The sequence below is a fragment of the Gorilla gorilla genome, chromosome 19, assembly GCF_029281585.2.
Source record: "Gorilla gorilla gorilla isolate KB3781 chromosome 19, NHGRI_mGorGor1-v2.1_pri, whole genome shotgun sequence".
Classification (NCBI taxonomy): Eukaryota; Metazoa; Chordata; class Mammalia; order Primates; family Hominidae; genus Gorilla; species Gorilla gorilla.
The window spans coordinates 72290898-72308992 of NC_073243.2; the positions used below are offsets into that span (position 1 = coordinate 72290898).

The following is an 18095-nucleotide window of genomic DNA, read 5'->3' on the forward strand; positions in this document are numbered from 1 at the left end:
AACATCTGTCATGTGGAGCATTTTTTTAATAAAAAAGAATAAAAGCCACTTTGGAAGGCCGAGGCGGGCGGATCACGAGATCAGGAGATCGAGACCATCCTGGCTAACACGGTGAAACCCCGTCTCTACTAAAAATACAAAAAAATTAGCCTGGCGTGGTGGCAGCCTCCTGTAGTCCTAGCTACTCCAGAGGCTGAGGCAGGAGAATGGAGAATGGCATGAACTTGGGAGGTGGAGCTTGCAGTGAGCCAAGATTGCGCCACTGCACTCCAGCCTGGACGACAGAGCGAGACTCCGTCTCAAAAAAAAAAAAAAAAAAAAAAAAGGAATAAAAGCTTTTAAATTCCCTTGAGGTTAGATAAGTATCATCAGCAATAAGTATTGATCAGAATATATCCAAACTTGCTTTTGTAACTTATAAATTCTTCACAAGTTGACCCAAAACTTATTTCCTTCTCTGCTCCAGCAGCAAAGAACTACCCACCATTCCTCAAACGGTTTTTCCTGTCTAGGAGCTTTGCACATATCGCTCCCTCTGCCAAGCACGCCTACGATTGCATTTCTCTCTACTGTATAGACAATTCCCATTCTACACAGTGCAAGCCAAAAGCGCCCTCCTCTGTGAGACCTTTCTCAATTTAGTTGTTCTCCAATGTCCCGAGCATGTCCATATTCCTTAAGTCCTGCCTCTACCTCAAGAACTGTCATAATTCCAAGTCTCTCCAATGTCCGTGTGGTTGGTTGTATCATCCAACAAGCTAGTTTTATGCTTCTTCGGCTTCCTAAACTCCAATCATATTCACATTTATTTTATATCATCCACCCTCATCCAGGGCAGCAACATTACTTGCTTCACCTCTGAAATCTTATATTCTAATATCTTCTTTCTGACTCTACTTCCTCCTCTAACTCTCAATCCCAATGTAACAACATTTTAATCTCATTAAATGTTGACCTTCTGTGTTTGATTATTCTGTTAACACCATCCTGGCTATTGTCACATCCCATCCTGGCCAAGTGTCAACCCCATGGTGCAAATCTATAGGTATCTGAAGGTGCAAATCTGAAGGTATAGGCAAAAACATTTGCCTAAACCTTCAAATGCTTTTATTTAGACACGTTCACCCTACAAATTTTCAGCCAGTAATTCCGTAATTTGCCTCATTTTGTTGTAATCTAATGTTGTGAGGATTTTAGGAGAAAAATCTTAATTTTTTTTAACTTAGGATACTCTTCCCTGCAAGCAATGAAAAATACAAGTGAAAATGCTTTGATTAAGAATGTTTACTATCTCTTATAACAAGAAGTCCAAAGGAATAGTGCTTCTAGGGTTGGTTAATCAGTTGTTATCTTGGCTTGATTTGGGCTCATGCCTTCAAGATTGCAAAGTGACTGCTACTGGTCTATGTATCACAAGTAGATATGGCAATATTCAGACAAAAAGACAGGAGTTTACTCCTATTCATCTGTTTGAATAAGGTGAAAATCTCTTCCAAAATTCCTACAGGGCATTTCCCCTAGGGTTTCAGTGGCCAGGTTTGGATCATAAGCTCTTGATACAAAAGCAAAGGAGGCTGAGAAAGCAAGGATCTAACATTTTTGTAGGATTTCGGCTGTGTCATTGATATAATTAATATTGATTTTTATAAATGTATAGTCTCCATCTAAACTGGCCCTTCAATGCTGCCTGACAGTAGTTCTGCTTGGCCCAGTGCTTCTAAAACTTTAATGAACATGCAAATCACCTGTGGATATTTAAAAATGCAGATTGGTAATCCCAGCACTTTGGGAGGCTGAGGCAGGCAGATCACGAGGTCAGGAGATCGAGCCCATCCTGGCTAACACGGTGAAACCCCGTCTCTACTAAAAAAATTAGCCGGGCATGGTGGTGGGTGCCTGTAGTCCCAGCTACTTGGGAGGCTGAAGCAGGAGAATGGCGTGAACTCGGGAGGCGGTTCTTGCAGTGAGCTGAGATCACACCACTGCACTCCAGCCTGGGCGACAGAGTGAGACTCCATCTCAAAAAAAAAAAAAATTAATAAATAAATGCAGATTGGATTCAGAAGGTCTGGGAGGGGGCCTGAGATCTGCATTTCTATCAAGCTACTACAAAGGGATGCCAAATTTACTTGACTGATAACCACACTTTCAGTTACAAGACTCTTTCCACTTCTACTTCAAATATTCATCTTCACGCTCTACTAGTCTAGCATCATCGCCTTTACTCTTAGGAAATGACCTCATTCCTTATTTCACAAAAAAATACAAAACAAAACAAAACAAAACAAAAAAAACCTCATAAGACAGAGAACTCTCGATTTAAGAGGTAACACTTTATGAGCACCAAGAGAATTTGGCTTTGTCATTAAACAGTTGAAGCTTCCAACTCCGGATATACCAGTTACTCTCCTGCGATATTTCGCAATATCTTTAACCTTTCTGAGTCCCAGTTTCTTAAGTTATAAAATGAAAATAGTAATGCCAAAATCTTGGTATTTTTGAGGATTAAGTGAGATCATGTAAATACGTTCCATTTAAGTGTTTTTTTGTTTTTTGTTTTTGAGACAGAGTTTTGCTCTTGTTGCCCAGTCTGGCAATGGAGCAATCTCGGCTCGCTACAACCTCTGCCTCCTGGGTTCAAGCAATTCTTCTGCCTCAGCCTCCCGAGTAGCTGGGATTACAGGCATGCGCCACCACACCTGGCTAATTTTGTATTTTTAGTAGAGACAAGGTTTCTCCATGTTGGTCAGGCTGGTCTCGACCTCCCAACCTCAGGTGATCCACCTGCCTCGGCCTCCCAAAGTGCTGGGATTACAAGTGTGAGCCATTTAAGTTTTTTAAGAATAAACAACAAAAACAACTAACACAAAAAAAGAACTGGTAGGATATTAGGTGATACATTATTTGACATCTGTTTTGACTGTAAAGGAAAACCTAAAATAAATTTTTCTCAAGCAAGTTAGTAACTCATTACTCTCTCACATTCAAGGGTTTGGAGACATCCTGTCAAGACTACCATGGCACTCCACAGTGCCAGGAACTCAGGCCAGGATTATTCTACCTACTAAGGATATATAATATGTTTCAAGCAGACTTGGAGATGGACTCAGTATTCTACTGGGCTTACTGTGAAATAGAATTAGATCTAACCTACATCTATCAGCTCACTTCACAAGGCTCCACTTTTCCTGATTGGCTGTGTTGTTCTAGGTCTCAGGAACCAGAATTGATTCAGAGTCTGTGACCAATTCAACCCAAAGGTCCAGTTAGGTTCCTTTTCCTAGTGCGTGTTTACTCTGATAAATGGATGCATTAGAGAATAATATAAAGAAAATTTACAGAAAGTACTTATGAAGTGAATGATCCATCCTGCTCAACTTCTTTCTAATTGAAGGGATGCTAGGTCTGGATTTTGGGTGAAAGATTTTGACTTCATATCATGATAGCTCATGTCAGGTCTCTGGAGGTCAGATTAGAGTCCTTTGAGTTATACTGAAATCAAGTTTAACACTGGTGGTTTACGTATATATTTCAGTCCTATGTTCAGATTTCTCTCATTACTACTACATGCATTCTGTCTGCTTTGATAAGCATAGCCCATCCACTGTCTGGGGTTTGGAACTGAATTTGTGTCTGCAGCTTGGGATTATTTCCTCCCATTAAAATATGAATACCAACTTCAATAGCATTCTCTACTAGTACCCATAGACAAGAGAAAACAGCCAATAAAATGTTTTGCAAAGCTGAGAAACATTCCACTGACGTATATTATAACATATATATCCATATTAATAGAGGGAACTATCTATGAGACCAAAGTATCAATCCACAACCAATTGAAAAATACAATAGTCCTTTACAATAGCTCATTTGAAGAGCATTACTCCTGTATTTATTCATCCCCCAAGGCTCCACAAACTCCAGGTTATAAAACTTTAAGAAGAAAATCAGACATTGGCAAACGTGATTAAATACATTTGTTTCTTTATTTGAAATATAGTGTTTTCTCACCATTTGTGTACTTAACATTTCCTGTTTCAGCTATTCATAAGCAACCCAGAAAGTCCATGGCATGCAGTGCTTTGTCATTTTGCTGAGGTAACCATTTGAATTTTGCTTTGGTGTGCCAAAATGAGTCACTGCCTGATACATAAACGTTTTGTGACCACCCAACATTCATTACAGTGTGACTCTGTTACATTTGACTCCTTGTCACCTACATAATTTAAACTGAAAATTTTGCATTAACATTATATTAGACAGTATCTGAACTTATCAGGAGCTTCTTTCAAATGCCTCTTAAAGTAAACATGAATTAAAAAATTATCACAGTCAACATTAAATAAACAGTCAGGATGGAAGGAGATATTTAAATAATGTCAGATTTATGACATAGCAGGCAAAACAAACAAAAACATACACTCCAGAGAATGAGAAGACACGTCAGAGACTGAAAGAAAATATTTGCAAAAGACATATCTGATACAGGACTGTTTTCCAAAGTATATAATGAACTCTTAAAGCTCAACAATAAGAAAATGAACAACCCAATTATGAAATGGGCAGAAGCTGTGAACAGATACTTCACCAAAAAAAGATTCATGAATGGCCCAAAAACGCATATTAAAAGATGCTCATCATCATATGCCATTAGGGAGTTAAATTAAAACTGAGATATCACTACACACTTATTAGAATGGTGAAAATCCAGAACACTGAAAACACCGAATGCTGATGAGGATGTGGAGCAACAGAAAGTATCATCTGTTGCTGGTGTGAATGCAAAATGACACAGCCATTTTGCAATATAGTTTGGCAGTTTCTTACAAAGCTAAGCATACTCTTACCATATAATTCAGCAGTTGTGCTCCTTGGCATTTACCCGAATCAGTTGAAAACATGTCTACACAAAAACCTACACACCGATATGTATAACAATTTTATTCATAACTGCCAAAACTCAGAAGCAACCAATGCTCTCTTCCTCAGATGCTATGGTTTAAATGTGTCACCCAAAGTTCTTACGTTGAAAACTTAATCCAAAATGCAACAATATTGGGGGCTGGAGCCCAATAAGAGGCAATTATGACTCCTTCATAATGTTGTAATCACGGAGTGGGTTAGTTATCGCGAGAGTGTGCTTGTTTTTGCTCTCATGCTTTCTTGCCCTTCTGCCTTCTGCCCTGGGATGACTCAGCAAGAAGGCCGTCACCAGATGTGGTCCATCTACCTTGGACTTTCCAGCCTCCAGAACTACAAGAAATATAGATCTCTTTTTTTTTTATAAATTGGCCAGTCTGCAGTTTTCCATTATGACAACACAAAACAGACTAAAACCATAGATGAATGAATAAATATACTTTACACATTTATTCATGTAAATATGAAGAAATATTTATTTATTTATCCAATGTTCTGGATGTACATCAATCCTATAAATGAGCTATCAAGCCATGAAAAGACATGGAGGAACCTCAAATGCATATTACTGAGTGAACAAAATCCAATCTGAAAAAGCTACATACTGTATGATTCCAACTATACGACATTCTGGAAAAAAACAAAACCATGGAGGTGGGAAAAAAGATCAGTGGTTGCTAAAGGTTAGGAGAAGGAAGGCATAAATCAACAGGGTGCAAGGATTTTTAGGGCAGTGAAGCTCTTCTGTGTGGTACTACAATGGTGGATACCTGTTATTATATGTTTGTCAAAACCCATAGCATGTGCAATACCAAGAGGGAACTGTCATGTAAACACTAGGCTTTGAGTGATAATGATGTGAGAGTGTACAGTCACAGAGTAAGACCAATCTACCACTCTGGTGCAGGGTGTTGATATTCCGCGAGGCTGTGTATGGGGTGGGGTGAAGGACAGAGTGTATATGAGAACTCTCTGTACTTCCTGCTCAGTTTTCCTGTGAATCTAAAACAGCTGTAAAAATAAAGCCCACTTATAAAGACAGACGTGGAGAATTTATTCAAATTAATTTACAAGCACATTAAGAAATAGTTCCATAGTTTAGACTAGCAGTTACAAAGAAATCTCTAAATGGAAACTCCTTTATTTAGGGTGTGGCCATAGGAAGAAATGCGTTATTCTTTTTTAAAATAAAAAAGTATACTTTATGTAACCAGTTAATTGGCAACCCACTCTCTAGAAATGGGCCTGACAAGCTCAACGTGGAGAATGTATCAAGTAATGTGTTCCGTTGGCAAAATTATACGTTCATTTACCAAAGGTTAACAACTATATCACAATGCCGAAAGTTTTGTTTCAATTAAAATAGTTGAATATTATTAATTCCATAAGCTGTCCACAAGTAAAAATGATGTTTAACTGCCAGTGTTGCCTTTACTGAAAGGAAGATAACTCTCAAAGATAATTCTCAAATTTTAGTGCCTGACACTTGTTAAAATTGGCACGAAGATTTTGACATAAATATTTTTTACCTTTTCTGGCTTGTTTCTAATCCTGATTTGTCATTTTTCTTAGTGGCTTATCATTTAATATTTGTCAGAGTTCAGTGGGTGTTATTTCTCTGTCTCTTTCTTATTGTTAATTCTTACATTCCACATATAAATTCAAATAGTTCATTCTCATAAAATAATTTTCTGATGTAAATATTCTGGCAGAGAATAAATTAGTATATGGGAATTCGGTAGTCATTTTTCTACAACAACCAATTTATAGTCTTCCATTTTGTTACCTCTTTTATCCAAATTTAAATAAATTTTGCTGAACAAAACATTTAGAATTAGATTCAATAAATCAAATCATTATAATATTTTGTCATTGTTGACTTTAGAAGAGTCCAGTGCATGGAGAAAAAGCAAGGAACTTAGTATGTGATAAAAGTAACAAACTTGAAACTTCTTAAACGTTAAATAATTTATATTTATATTTTTAATAATTTTGGCAATTATTTGGGAAAATTAAGTCAGATTTGTTACCTCATGCTATTAAAAAAAGCGACGTAAGTATTTGTATGTGTGACTGGATGAATAATATCTCTAAATATACCCAGGTTCTAATCTTTGGAACCTGAGAATGTTACTGTATATTGCAAAAGGGACTTCACAAGGTGATTAAGTTAAAGAGTTTGAGATGGGGAGATTATCCTGGAATACCTAGGGATGTCCTATATGCAATCACAAGTGTTCTTATAAGAGGGACACAGAGGGAGATTTGACTACAGAAGAGATGGAGATGTGACAATGGAAGGAAAAGACCAGAGTGTTGTGAGGAAAGGATCACAGGCTAAGGAAGCACGCAGCCTCCAGGAGCTGGAAAAGGCACAGAAACAACTTCTCCCCTGAACCTCCAGAAGGAACCAGCCTTGCCTACCTGCCCACAACTTCAGCCCAGTGAAACTGATTTCATGCCTCCTGCCTCCAGAATTGTGTTGTTTTAAACCACCCAGTTTGTGGTAATTTGTTTCAGCAGCCATAGGTAACTAAAACCATATGCAAAAAGAAAGATATGTATTTTTTTCTGTGTGTGTATATGTATATATAATTGTATATATATACATACACACACACCAAATACATATGGTATGCACACTGAAGTAGTTGAGAGACATAACTGATGTCTATGGCCCACTTCAAAATGCATAAAAGTGATTGATGTGATGGATAAAGGGATGGAAAGATGTATAGATACATTTAAAAAGTCAGTATAGTATAATATTACTGTAGAATCTAGATGGTGGGGATATAGATTTATACTGTAAAATTTCTTCATGTTTTCTATGTTTGAACCATTTTCTAATACAATATTGGAGAAGAACATAGATGAAACTAGAGGTTACCATGAGATAGGAAGCAATCTTTTATCTCATGACAACAAGGGAAAAAGCTGAAAATAAAAAGATTATTGAATCTGCTGAGTCAAAATGAAAAGCTTTTGGGTCAAAAATTTTTAAAAGTTAACAAAGTTAATAGAAAAACAATGGACTGGGAAATATTTGCAACACGTGTGTGAAAAGACGTGTATCCATAATATGATAAAGAAAGATCGTCATTGGAGGTGTTTAAAGATCTGATAGGCTGGTGCAGTGGCTCATGCCCATAATCCCAGCACTTTGGGAAGCCAAGGCAGGTGGATCATTTGAGGTCAGAAGTTCGAGATCAGCCTGACCAACATGGTGAAACCCCCATTTCTACTAAAAATACAAAAATTAGCCAGGCAGTAGTGGCATGCACCTGTAATCCCAGCTACTAAGGAGGCTGAGGCAGGAGAATCGCCTGAGCCTGGGAGGCAGAGGTTGTGGTGAGCCGAGATTGCACCACTGCATCCAGTCTGGGCAACAGAGTGAGACCCTGTCTCAAAAAAAAAAAAAAAAAAAAAAAAAAAAGTGCTGAATACATAAAGCTATTATGGTTAGGATTCAGGTAACATTCTGTAGCAGTAGTTAAATTTTGTAGTCAACTATTTGTCTATCTCAACTACATTATTATTTTTATTATGTCATGAAAATTATATACAAAGGGCATGGAAGAAGAAACTCAATCAGAGGTTGTGAGAAAGTTGTCACTTATTGGTAAGATGATGCTAGTTAGTAACATAGATGGTACCCTGGACATTTCACCAGCAGAACATGTGCATTTAGTGCTAACTCAGAGCCAGGGGTACATCTAAAATGACCTAGCTGGCTGGGCACGGTGGCTCACGCCTGTAATACCAGCACTTTGGGAGGCCGATGCAGGTGGATCACGAGGTCAGGAGTTCAAGACCAGCCTGGCCAAGATGGTGAAACCCCATCTCTACTAAAAAAAAAAAAAAAAAAAAAAAAGGCCGGGCAAGGTGTCTCACGCCTGTAATCCCAGGACTTTGGGAGGCCCAGGAGGGCGGATCACGAGGTCAGGAGATCAAGACCATCCTGGTTAACACAGTGAAACCCCGTCTCTACTGAAAATACAAACATTAGCCGGGCTTGGTGGCGGACGCCTGTAGTCCCAGCTACTCGGGAGGCTGAGGCAGGAGAACGGCGTGAACCCGGGAAGCAGAGCTTGCAGTGAGCCGAGATCGCACAGCTGCATTCCAGCCTGGGCAACAGAGAGAGACTCCATCTCAAAAAAAAAAAAAAAAAAAAAAAAAAAAAATTAGCCAGCTGTGGTGGCAGGCGCCTGTAATCCCAGCTACTCAGGAGGTTGAGGCAGAGAACAGCTTGAACCCAGGAGGCGAAGGTTGAAGCGAGCCAAGATTGCGCCACTGCATTCCAGCCTGGGCAACAGAGCGAGACTCCATCTCAAAAAAAAAAACAAAAAATAAAAAATAAATGACCTAGTTGCAGCTTTTCCTTGACCTTTCTCCTAAGGCATAAAGTTATTTTCTAAGAAACTAGCACATCACTAATTAAATTAAACATTATAAAACAGATAGAAAATATAAAATGCTATTGAATTATTATTTACTGTAATATTGGCCATTTAACTATTATAAAGAAATGACTTACCGTGTGAAAAAAAATGAATGTTTTTATTATGGTGTATCCAGTCAATGGAAGAGTAGGCAGCCAGTGCAAATTGTTTTCAGAGAATTTTTGGCGATCTGAAGAAATTTTCATAAAAGATGTTGTACAGCAGTATATAAAGTTGTCTACATGGTATGATCCCAATATTTTCACAAAATCTTTTAAGTAAAAATAAACAGAAAACATAAGGACTAGAAGGATATCAAATTGAAAGTATTTTTTTTCTGGATTGTGGGAAATAGCCTTTGTTATCATCTTTCCATTTATGCATGGGATTTTTTTTGCAATAAACATGAATAACATAATGAAACAACACTACACCATAAAAGGTATATTATGTATGGATGTATATAGATATAGCTTTAAGTGAAAGCAGCAAATGCAGTAGACAGTGTAATCAGATAAAATTGTGTCAGCAGTGGCTCCAATTCTAGCAAACTGAAGGAAAGTGGTCACGACCACTGAAGGAAAGTGAATACCACCGTGCCTGCTTCTCCACTGTGCAACCCTGGTTATACATTGGAATCAGGGCATTTTTAACCTAAATTCCTGGGCTGTGCCCTTAGAAATTCTGAGATTTTTCTGAGTGGGGATGAGGTAACTGTATTTTATTAAATTTCCCCCAACTGACTCTAATGACAGGAAGATTTAGATATTACACAGTTAAGCAATGGTTCTTAAATTGTATTATGTAGAAGAATCACTTGGTGCTTGTTCAAAAATACAAATTCTTGGACCTGCACCTCCACAAATTCTGATTCTTTCAGTTTGAGGTAAAGCCCAAGCAGAAATCTGTATTTTAAACACCCAACTTTTCTGATACACATGTTCCATAAAAAACACTTTACATAAACTTGAGCAATTAATGTTATAACACATATAGGAAAGTTAACAGAAAGTACCTTCTGAGGGCAATTTTTATCATTACTCGAAATTCACACAGCCATGAGCATATACATTTGTATGTATATGTACATTTTTAAAAAATGTTTTACTTCCAAATTAATCTAATTCTCAGTTGCCATTTGTGGTTTACCTTTTAAATGCAAAAGTGTCACCTAGGGGTAAAAATAGGTAACTGCAAGATGATTTCAGTTTTTGCATTAAATTATTTAATTTGTACATATTTCATCTCTAAAACTTTATTGCCCAAGCACTAGAGAGGCAAGACTGAGTCATGATTAAAAGCAAGAGTTCTGACGTCCTACTGACCTTTGACCCCTTGCTTTGTCACTTACTAGCTGTGTGCTTCTCAGAGCCACCATTCCTTTATCTGTAAGCAAGGTTATCAGTAGTGCTTAGTCCACGGGGTTAAGTAACAGAACACAGGAAAGAGCTCAGCACAGCGTCTAGAATACACTACAAGCTCAGTAAGAGGTTGTCTTTTCTTGTACCAAAATCTGCTCTCTAAATATGATTCATATTGAACTTGAGTAATGTGACTCCAATAGCAAATATCATTCTTGATCATTGTGAGAATGCTGCTAGCATCGAAAATCTGAAATTAAAATTTTATCTGCAGTCACATTTATGTAAACTACTTAGCTTACTATGATTTCTAACTCTGACAAGCTCATTCAAAACTAACAATCCGGGAGGGGCCAAAATGGCTGACTAGAAACTGCTGCGGTCAGAGTCTCCCACTGAAAACAAAAATGGCGAGTGAATCCTACACCAGCAACTTCTCTCATTGGGACTGACTAGGCAGTTGGTGCAACCCATGGAGAGAGAGGAAAATCGGGGTGGACCAATGGCCCACCTAGGAGCCGCATGGCAAGAGGAGCTCCCACTGTAGCCAAGGCAGGTGGTGAGTGATTGTGCTACCTTGCCCAGGAAGCCAAGCATTTCCCACGGATCTGTGCAACCTGTTAATGAGGAGACCCCCATCGTAAGCCCATGCCACCAGGGCCTTGGATCCCAAGCACAGAGCTGTGTAGATTCTTAGCAGCCACTCAGTTGGAGACTGCCTAAGACTACCAAGTTCCCGGGGGGAGGGGCGGGTGCCACCTCTGCAGCTCCCATCTGCTGTTCGTCTCCTGCTGGTGCAGGGGAGACTTGGACCCAGGAGGAATTCCCCAGAGCGCAGCACAGTGGCTGTGGCAGATAATAGCCAGACTGCCTCTTTAGGCTGGACCCTGACCCATCCCTCCTCACTGGGTGAGGCCTTCCTGCAGGAATTTCAGCAACTCCAGCCAGGGGTTTATGGACAGAACTCTGATTTCCCCGGGATGGAGCCCCTGCGGGGGAGGGGCAGCCATGTTCTCCACAGATCAGCAGACTTAGTCTTTCCCCTGCTGGCTTTGAGGAATCTGGGACGTCTGGATTAGTGGGATTCCCCCCCCAGCACAGCACACTCCCTCCACCAAGGGGCAATCAAAGTGCTTTGTTAAACGGGTCCCTGATCCCGTGCCTCCTGACTGGGCGAGACCCTCCCCCAAGAGGGGTCACCAGACACCAGATACAGTGGTCACCAGAAACCTATACAGAAGCGTTCCATTGGCATCAGCCTCTCTGGGAAGAGCTCCCAGAGTAAAGAGCAGGCAGCCATCTTTGCTGTTCAGCAGCCTCCATTGGTGATACTTCCAGTTGCAGGAGGTACCCAGATGAATTGAGTCTGGAGTGGATCCTAAGCAAATTGCACAGCCCTATGGGCGAGGGGTCTGACTATTAAAAAGACAAACAGAAAGCAACAACAACATCAACAAAAAAGACCCCACAAAAACCCCATCCCAAAGTCAGGAGCCTCAAAGATCGAAGCTAGATAAAGTCACAAAGATGAGAAAGAATCACTGAAAAAACATGGAAAACTCAAAAAGCCAGAGTGCATCTTCTCTTCCAAATGGTCACAACAACTCTCCAGCAAGGGCACAGAACTGAGCAGAGGATGAGATGGATGAGCTGAGAGAAGTAGGCTTCAGAACGTGGATAAAAATGAACTTCAGTGAGCTAAAGGAGCATGATCTAACCCTGTGCAAAGAAGCTAAAAACTATGATAAAACATTACAGGAAGTGTTAATCAGAATTACCAGTTTAGAGAGGAACATAAATGACATGATAGAGCTAAAAAACACAACACGAGAACTTCACAATGCAACCACAAGTATCAATAGACCAAGTGGAGGAAAGAAGTACCAAATAGACCAAGTGGAGGAAGTACCAAATAGACCAAGTGGAGGAAAGAATTTCAGAGCTCGAAGACTATCTTGTTGAAATAAGACAAGCAGAGAAGATTAGAGAAAAAAGAATAAAAAGGAATGAACAGAACCTCGAAGAACTGTGAGATTATGTAAAAAGATCGACCCTGTGACTGATTGGGGAACCTAAAGAGATGGGGAGAAAAGAACCAAGTTGGAAAACATATTTCAGGATATGATCCAGGAGAACTTCCCAACCTAACAAGGCAGGCCAACATTCAAATTCAGGAAATCCAGAGAACCCCAGTAAGATATGCCATGAGTAGATGAACCCCAAGACACATAATCTTCAGATATTTCAAGGTCAAAATGAAGGAAAAAATGTTAAGGGCAGCAGGGACAAAGGCGAAGTCACCTACAGAAGAAAGCCCATCAGTCTAACAAGAGACCTATCAGTAGAAACCACACAAGCCAGAAGAGATTGGGGGCAAATATTCAACATTCTTAAAGAAAAGAATTTCCAACCCAGAATTCCAGCCAAACTAAGTGAAAGAGAAATAAAATCCTTTCTAGACAAGCAAATGCTGAGGGAATTCATGACCACCAGGTCTGCCTTGCAAGAGCTCCTGAGGGAAGTACTAAATAAGGAAAGGAAAAACCGTCACCAGTCACTACAAAAACACACTGAAGTACAAAGACCAATGACACTACGAAGCAACTATATCAACAAGTCTGCAAAACAACCAGCTAGCATCATGATAATAGGATCAAATTCACACATAACGATATTAACCTTAAATGTAAATGGGCTAAACACCCCAATTAAAAGACACAGAACGGCAAGCTGGATAAAAAACAAGACCCACCAGTGTGCTGAATTCAAGATACTCATCTCACATGAAAGGACACATATAGGCTCAAAATAAAGGGATGGAGGAAAATTTACCAAGCAAATGGAAAACAGAAAAAAGCAGGGGTTGCAATCCTAGTTTCTGACAAAATAGACTTTAAATCAGCAAACATCAAAAAGGACAAAGAAGGGCATTACCTAAGAGTAAAGGGTTCAATTGAACAAGAAGAGCTAACTATCCTAAATATATATGCACTCAATACAGGAGAACCCAGATGCATAAAACAAGTTCTTAGAGACCCATAAAGAGACTTAGATTCTGACACAATAATAGTGGGAGACTTTAATACCTCATTGTCAGTATTAGACAGATCATCAAGACAGAAAATTGAGAAGGATATTCAGAACTCAGCTGTGGATCAAGTGGACCTGATAGATATCTACAGAGCTCTCCACCCAAGAACAACAAAATATACATTTTTCTCAGTGCTGCATGACACTTACTCTAAAATCAATCACATAATTGAAAGCAAAACACTCTTCAGCAAATGCAAAAGAACAAAAATCATAAAAAACAGTTTCTCAGACCACAGCGCAATCAAATTAGAACTCAAGATTAAGAAACTTACTCAAAACCACACAACTACATGGAAATTGAACAACCTGCTCCTGAATTAATCCTGAATAAATGATGAAATTAAGGCAGAAATCAAGAAGTTCTTTGAAACCAATAGGAACAAAGAGACAATGTACCAGAATCTCTGGGACACAGCTAAAGTGGTGTTAAGAGGGAAATGTACAGCACTAAATGCCCACATTAAAAAGCTAGAAAGATCTCAAATCAACACCCTAACATCACAACTAAAAGAACTCGAAAACCAAGAGCAAGCAAAACCTAAAGCTAGCAGAAGGCAAGAAATAACCAAGATCAGAGCAGAACTGAGGGAGATAGAGACACAAAAATCCCTTCAAAAAATCAATGAATCCAGGAGGTGGTTTTTTAAAAAAATTAATAAGATAGATAAACTGCTAGCTACACTAATCAAGAAGAAAAGACAGAAGAATCAAATAGTCATAATAAAAAATGATAAAGGGTATATCACCAATGACCCCACAGAAATACAAACAACCATCAGAGAATACTATAAACACCTTTATGCACATAAACTAGAAAATCTAGAAAAAATGGATAAATTCCTGGACACATACACCCTCCGAAGGGTTCAGTCCCCAAGACTGACCCAGGAAGAAGTTGAATCCCTGAATAGCCTGATAACAAGTTCTGAAATTGAAGCAGCAAAAAAATAACCTACTAACCAAAAAAAAAAAAAAAAAAAAAAAATCCTAGGACCAGATGAATTTACAGCTGAATTCTACCAGAGGTACAAAGAGGAGCTGTACCATTTCTTCTAAAACTATTCCAAACAATTGAAAAGGAGGGACTCCTCCCTAACTAATTTTATGAGGCCAGTGTGTTTCTGATACCAAAACCTGGCAGAAATACAACAAAAAAAAGAAAACTTCAGGCCAATAACCCTGACGAACATCAGTGAAAAGATCCTTAATAAAATACTGGCAAACTGAATCCAGCAGCACATCAAAAAGCTTATCTACCATAATCAAGTCGTCTTCATCCCTGGGATGCAAGGCTGGTTCAACATAAGCAAATTAATAAATGTGATTCATCACATAAATAAAACTAAAGGCAAAAACCACATGATTGTCTCAATAGACACAGAAAAAGCTGCTGATAAAATTCAACATCCCTTCATGTTAAAAACTCTCAATAAGCTAGGTATTGATGGAACATACCTTAAAATAATAAGAGCCAGTTATGACAAACCCACAGTCAATATCATACTGAATGGGCAAAGGCTGGGCTCATTCCCCTTGAAAGCCAGCACAAGGCAAGGTTGCCCTCTCTCAACACTCCTATTCAACATAGTATTGGTAGTTCTGACCAGGGCAATCAAGCAAGAAAAAAAAAATAAAGGGTATTCAAATAAAAAGAGAAGAAGTCAAGTTGTCTTTATTTACAGACGACATGATCCTATATGTAGAAAACCCCATCATCATTCCTATACATCAACAATAGACAAGCAGAGAGCTGAATCATGAATGAACTCCCATTTGCAATAGCTACAAAGAGAATAAAATACCTAGAAATACAGCTAACCTATGAATTGAAAGTCCTCTTCAATGAGGACTACAACCCACTGCACAAGGAAACAGTTCATGCTCACGGATAGGAAGAATCAATATTGTGAAAATGGCCATACTGCTCAAAGTAATTTATAAATTCAATGCTATTCCCATTAAACTACCATTGACATTCTTACAGAATTAGAAAAGATTACTTTAAAATTCATATGATACCGAAAAAGAGCTGGTATAGCCAAGACAGGCCTAAGCAAAAAGAACAAAGCTGGAAGCATCATGCTACATGACTTCAAACTATGCTACAAGGCTACAGGAACCAAAATAGCATGGTGCTGGTACAAAAACAGACACATAGACCAATGGAGCAGAATAGAGAACCGAGAAATATTACTGCACATCTATAAACATCTAATCTTTGACAAATCTGACACAAACAAGCAATGGGGAAAGGGTTCCCTATTTAATAAATGGTACTGGGAGAACTGGCTAGCTGTATGCAGAAAATTGAAACTGGACTCCTTCCTTACACTTTATACAAAAAGTACCTCAAGATGGATTAAAAAATTAAATGTAAAATCAAAAACTATAAAATCCCTGTAAGAAAATCTAGGCAATATCATTCAGGACATAGGCGCAGGCAAAGATTTCATGATGAGAACATAAAAAGCTATTGCAACAAAAGCAAAACATGACAAATGGGATGTAATTAAAATAAAGAGCTTCTGCACAGCAAAAGAAACTATCATCAGAGTGAGCAGGCAACCTGCAGAACGGGAGAAAATTTTTGCAATGTATCCATCTGACAAAGATCCAATATCCAGAATCTACAAGGAACTTAAATTTACAAGAAAAAAACAACCCCATTAAAAAGTGGGCAAAGGGATGAACAGACACTTCTCAAAAGAAGACATTTATGGAGCCAACAAACATGAAAAAAAGTTCAACATCACTGATCATTAGAGAAATGCAAGTCAAAACCACAATGAAATACCATCTCATGTCAGTCAGAATAGTGATTATTAAAAAGTCAAGAAACAACAGATGCTGGCGAGGCTGTGGAGAAATAGGAGTGCTTGTACACTGTTGGTGGGAATGTAAATTAGTTCAACTGTTGTGGAAGACAGTGTGGTGATTCCTCAAAGACCTAGAACCAAAAATACCATGTGACCCAGTAATCCCATTACTGTGTATATACCCAAAGGAATATAAATCATTCTGTTATAAAGATACATGCAAGCATATGTTCAATGCAGTATTATTCACAATGGAAAAGACATGAAATCAACACAAATGCCCATCAGTGATAGACTGGATAAAGAAAATGTGGTACGTATACACCATGGATACTATGCAGCCACAAAAAGGAACAAGATCATGTCATTTGCAGGGACATAGATGAAGCTGGAAGCCATTATCCTTAGCAAACTAATGCAGGAACAGAAAACCAAATACCACATGTTCTCACTTGTAAGTGGGAGCTGAACAATGAGAACACGTGGACAAAGGGAGGAGAACAACACACACTGGGGCCTATCAGAGGGGAGGCTGGGAGAGGGATAGCATCAGGATGGATAGCTAATACATGCTGAGCTTAACACCTAGGTGATGGGTTGTCAGGTGCAGCAAACCACCATGGCACACATTTACCTATGTAACACACCTGCACCTCATGCACATGTACCCCAGAACTTAAAATAAAATAAAATTAGGAAAAAACAACAACAACTAGGAATCAGTTGCAATTTCAAATTAGTTAAATTTGCTAGAGATTTACTGAGACTTTTCAATGATCCAAAGCCTATGAAACACATTCCAAGGCATGCCAAAAATGAAACAGTTCCCCTATTCCATGCATGGGCAATTGCCTCTCCTGGATCCTATCATTTTTGCTAGAGAACATAGGTGGTTTATGGTACATGGGCCAAGAGTGGCATCTGGGTGATTATTATTTACCTTGGTCCGTTTGTCATTTAATAAAAGAACTATTTTCCATGGCTTTTCCAAGCCACTGTTGCCAGCTGTCTATGACTACTATGGCAGGCAGCTGCTCCCCAACACCACCCTGCATACTGGGTTAACAAATTTTACCGTGTCCTGTACATGAAAGGCTGCATACCATGGTTCAAAGATGACTAGTCTCAAGTCATAGTTTATTAGTTCAGTTGCTTAGAACATGGTGTTCATGGTACTAACGTCAAATACAGGATATGACAATATTTGCCTGAGTAGGATGCATAGATCATTTTACTTGAAAAGACAGACATCTTTCCTGTCTCTCTCTCTCTCTCTGTCCCCTTCCTTCCTTCCTTCCTTCCTTCCTTCCTTCCTTCCTTCCTTCCTTCCTTCCTGTGTGTATGTGGATTAAATACTGTTTTACATTAGGTAAGAATGTATGCTTTGGGAGGCCGAGGTGGGCAGATCACCTGAGGTCACGAGTTCAAGACCAGCCTGGCGAACATGGCAAAACCCCATCTCT

The 18095-nt window shown here is 38.9% G+C and overlaps 1 long non-coding RNA gene across 1 annotated transcript in view; it reads right to left on the bottom strand.

Moving 5' to 3' along the window:
* Positions 1–3965: 3965 nt before the first annotated feature.
* The window catches only part of LOC109023859 (uncharacterized), an 87864-nt gene continuing 73734 nt past the window's right edge, over positions 3966–18095 (bottom strand). The window contains exons 5-6 of the long non-coding RNA XR_010131673.1: positions 9458–9633; positions 3966–5253 (exon numbers count right to left, since the gene is read on the bottom strand). This is a non-coding gene — a long non-coding RNA (uncharacterized lncRNA). The remainder of the gene's footprint in view (positions 5254–9457; positions 9634–18095) is intronic.